The sequence below is a fragment of the Astatotilapia calliptera genome, chromosome 3 (genome assembly GCF_964374335.1).
Source record: "Astatotilapia calliptera chromosome 3, fAstCal68.1, whole genome shotgun sequence".
In the NCBI taxonomy this organism is placed as follows: domain Eukaryota; kingdom Metazoa; phylum Chordata; class Actinopteri; order Cichliformes; family Cichlidae; genus Astatotilapia; species Astatotilapia calliptera.
In genome coordinates, this window is record NC_137424.1 from 17,565,144 (window position 1) to 17,570,053 (window position 4,910).

At 40.3% G+C, this 4,910-nt stretch overlaps 1 long non-coding RNA gene across 1 annotated transcript; it reads right to left on the minus strand.

Annotated features, from left to right (window-relative positions):
• Positions 1 to 276: 276 nt before the first annotated feature.
• On the minus strand, positions 277 to 2,075 carry LOC145425266 (uncharacterized). The gene is made up of 2 exons (XR_013905922.1): positions 1,531 to 2,075; positions 277 to 1,346 (listed from the first exon to the last, which is right to left on the minus strand). It is a non-coding gene; the product is annotated as an uncharacterized LOC145425266 (long non-coding RNA).
• Between the last annotated feature and the right edge of the window lie 2,835 nt (positions 2,076 to 4,910).

Genomic DNA, 4,910 nt, shown 5'->3' on the forward strand with positions numbered 1-4,910 from the left:
CTTGGTGGCACCAGCCATTTTAGCCAACCTGGTTTTCCATTTTAGGATGAAACCTCTTCTCACCCACACTCTGCTATTCATCTCTGTTTTTATGTTGCGGCTTTTGAGCCGGGTCGTAACACTGAAGATTACAAAGATCAACATTAAGACCAGTCTGTGCATTCAAAGCAGTGACAGAAAAGAGTGTGGGGCATTAACCCCCACTCACTGAAATGGCATCCAAGATGCCTTCATAACTTTAAGAAAAGGAAAGAAAAAAGGCAATAAAATGCAACAGCCTTTAAATTTGGTTTTATTTGTAGAGTAAATGTAATAGCGTACATGTTAAATAAACATTTAATTCCCACGAAACATACTAATGATATGGCAGACATCGAAACAGGTAAAAGAAACAATCATATTTATTCATTTTCATTAATTTAAAATACCCTTTACAAAGTATATATATAGAAACATAATCCAACATATGTGGAAAAAAACAAAAAAAACTGACACCCTGCTTTAAACGCACATATATATAAAAGTTACTCTTTTAATAATTTCTACTTTGTTGTCCTGATGACGCAGTCGTTCACCTGCATGTGGTGCAATCCAATTAGGCTGTCAGTAGTACTTCAGGTCTCCCAGCCCTTTGCCAGACAGGAGGAGACACCAACCCCCAGGTAACTCAAACAAAGATGTATTAATATAACATAAAACAGAGCTTTGACCTTGCAAGGTTAATATGTGTGCACGCCATATAAACATTGGAAGGTGTGATGGAAAAATGAATACATTTAATAAAGAAACGATATTGAACAATAAATGGAATATTTTAAAGTAGTGACTGTAAATTAAACTAAAGTGAATCAACGGGTGGTGAGGTGTGGAGCTTACCATGTGTGGCATGCCATCACACATGGCAACTGTCATGACCAACTCAGCGTGGAAACCTGAGATGAACCTAAAAAGTAGAAAACTCAGGGTTTTTTTTAATAATTTCTACTTTTTGTTGGCAGTCGCTGTCCTGATGACGCAGTCGTTCACCTGTGGGGGAGAAAACAAAACAAAATTGTCAAAAATGTTAAAGTTACAGTGAAACTTCAAATCCTTGTACAATTCAGTGGTATTTATACTGTAAACTTAATCCCTATGCTGTAAACTGACATGTAACTCTAGGAATCACTCATTTCAGCCACCTTTGCCACCATTTTCCACATTAATTAGAAGAAGAAATGAAATAAATGAATCGATTAGCTCAAAGAAATTCCACTGCAGACGAGTGTTTTGGTGGTTAAACTGCAAAGCAAGCCACGCAGATGGTGCAGGCCACTTCTGTGTGTAACCGGTGTGATTCTGCGTTGTGTCTGATAAAAAAGGTAAAAGAAAGAAAGACCTCCAAGTAAATAATTTGCCCACTCCAGCTCCTCTCCCACAGGGGAATTGTAGAAAAAGGGCTGGCATTTATTTTTACATTAAACATAAAATATGCATTTACACATAACATATTTGACATAAGATAAAACAAAAACAACATGAAATCTGACATACCTGATAAAAAAGGTAAAAGAAAGAAAGACCTCCAAGTAAATAATTTGCCCACTCCAGCTCCTACGACCAAATACAGACAGTGGGGAAGAGGATTAGCTCAACCCACCACAGCTCCCAAGCTAGCAAGGAATACATATTCATGCTATCATTTATGGCGCCTAAAACACATTTATGACACACACATACTACACACTTATAACATCTTACAAAAACAGGCTCAATAATGACAATAACTGAATTAAAATCGCAATCATAAACATCAGGGTGGTTAAATATGAATTATGTGTGCTTTAAGGTGCTGGAAAGAAATGACACCCACCTCTCCCACAGGGGAATTGTAGAAAAAGGGGAGAGGCAAAAGGGGTACACTGTATTTATAGTATTGCACCAAAGAAGAAGAAAAGAATGAGGAGGGGCTCTAACTGATAATGAACACAACTACAGGCTTGGAGGTCCTAAAAGTCAGGTATAAAAGGAGAAGTTTGGGGGTTTAGAACACATTTTGTGTAATTATAACAATGTTATTTATGACTCTGTTACATGTGGGCTCTATCAGGGATTTATGTGACTAGTCGACTAATTGTCACTAGTCTGTATCAGACTTACCAGTCGTTCAATCTAATTGTTAACATTTTAATTGATGCCCAATGCTGGTACATTGTGTTCTAAATGTTAAGGCAGCGATCTACCACCAGATGGTGCACTGTTGTTGAGAAACGCCATAAATCTATTAATCTACCCTGATCTTCTTGTTAACACTGAGATCGCAGATACACGCAGAGGAAATTAGTTTCCTGAGAGGTGGAAAACCTCTCCTTTAGGAGAGCAGTTAAGTCAATGGGGGAGGGGCTCAGAGTAGAGTCACTACTCCTTCACATCAAAAGGTGACAGCCACCTTGGCCAGGAGGCTGTTCCAGCTGGGCACGTCCTACCAGTAGGAGGCCCCAGCATCCTTGGTCATGCTAGCCAGTTTACATCTATCAGCTGTGGTCAGGAGTAGTCCTTCCTGCTGCCCCCACAACCTGACTAGAAAACGGCTGTATAATGTATTACCTGAATCATTCTCGCCACACTTAGACGTACTTTTAGATTCTCAAATGATTGTCATATTTTAATAGAACATCTTTTGTAGTAATGCATTTTCATTTGTATTTAACAGAATGTGATAAATGGTTTAAGATACCTCTGCGTCTAGTTTGACAGTTTCTATTAATCAGTTCTGAAAATCAACTCAATATCTGAATGTTCCTTAGTTTTACATTAGTTGGTTAGTCTAATTATTTCCCCCTCGATTAGTCGACTAGTAAATAAGACGCCAGGAACATCCCTACTCTTCAGACAAAATGTGAGTATGAATTACATACCAAGGTATTAAAATGGATATGGAGTATGGCTTTGGTTTACCATAAACAGCTGATGTAAGGACATCACTAATGTACTCTGTCCAATGAACACTGGAAACAAGACTGCACTGACCTTGCTGGCAAACCTCAATGAGTTCAGAGTTTCCCCAAAGCTGTCGGGCTCCGGAGCAATGTTAACAAACATCAAGCTGCAAATAAAGACATCCAAAATTAGTGCCAAAGAATAAACAGTCACAATCTGAAGTGATGAGATCAAACGCTGTTAAATATTTTTTGGGGATAAATTCCTTCAGTTTTATGTGTCGTCATTATAAAGATTTGTGATGTCAACAAACTCACGTTTTGCCGTTTCCCCCCCAAACATCCCTGAAGGAGGTACGTGAGCTTCGAGTTCCTGTAAGCTACGCAAGTCTCCTGGAACACAAAGGCCAAAAAAATCATTAATACTGTAAATGTAAAGAAAGCAGGTGTGACATCTAAGACTACAGAAACTGCAGCTGCAGACCTCGTTGGCCAGAGCGGCGATAACGACGCCCAGGTTGGACAGTGAGCTGTTGATGGCGGTCATCTCTTTGAAACGGTCACCCTGAGACTGGCTCTTCACCATTCGCTCACTGCCAGCCAAGTCCACCAGGCACAGAGTGGCTACACACACAGAGAAAACCAACTCTTATAGGAAGCAGTGATCCGTTTTTCCTTCCATTAAAGGTAGTTTTAATACTTTACAAAACACTTCTTTTAGCGCTCAGGGGCTCAAACATTAACGTTGAGTCATCAGAGCAGATTTTGCACTGGTTACAGTAACAATAACTAACCAGACTAAATATTATAGATCCAAAAAGAAGAAGCCACATTCCTGATGCTGGTACTTCCAGTGTGATACATTTGCACTTGACATCCCTGCCGGCATTAACTCCCTCAATATCCAGCTGGAAGACTGAGTGGGAGCGAGACGAGCGGTCATTCTGGGCTGTCTGGGCAGTGGAGCGATTCTGATTGGCCAAAGCAATCAGACGGAGAACCTGAGAGGACGAGGGAACGTTTTAAAACATAGAGCATCGATAAAGTTTGATGTATTTTCAAAGTTTGGTAACAATTTGTCAGCAGATTTGAAATTAATTTGTTCTGAGCTACAGATGTCTGTCTGCTGTACCTGATCCTCATTGGAGACCCGCTCATAGGTGAGATTAGTGATTGTCAATTCGTTGCTGGCTGTCTTGCGGATCTCATGCTCAGGTCTCTTGCTGGACTTGCCGGTGAACACAAGGTCCCTCAGGGTCTCATTGTAAATTTCGACGAAGCTCGCTGTGAACGTGAACTGTGAAGTGAGTGGGGGTTAATGCCCCACACTCTTTTCTGTCACTGCTTTGAATGCACAGACTGGTCTTAATGTTGATCTTTGTAATCTTCAGTGTTACGACCCGGCTCAAAAGCCGCAACATAAAAACAGAGATGAATAGCAGAGTGTGGGTGAGAAGAGGTTTCATCCTAAAATGGAAAACCAGGTTGGCTAAAATGGCTGGTGCCACCAAGGCAAAGACTAGTGCACTGCCGGGAAGCTTGCCTCAGGTATGCTTTTATCCACACCTGACTAGGTGTGGCCAATTAGCACCAGCTGAAAACACTGAGACGATTAGAAGCTGCAGAGGGACGTAACATTCAGTATTGATATTTGTAAATGTAAACTATGAGGATTTATTTATTTTTAATTCTTTTCTTTTTTTTTCTTTTTTTTCCCTCTTTTTTTCTTTTTCCAAATAAATGTCCCGATTGAGTAATGAAACTAACCCAAAGGAGAATTCTAACAATATTAGACAGGCCATTCAATATGCTTTATCGTGGACAACTCGTGGCTAAAAACCCACACACACACACACACACACACAAACCTCTAATCAAACATGAAAACGGATAATCCAGCTGAAGCTTCAGACAGCCGTCAGACAGTGAAACACTGCCATCTGCTGGACTCGAATAACAAAGACGCTGCTTTGACGGGTGAGGGAGTTTCAACAA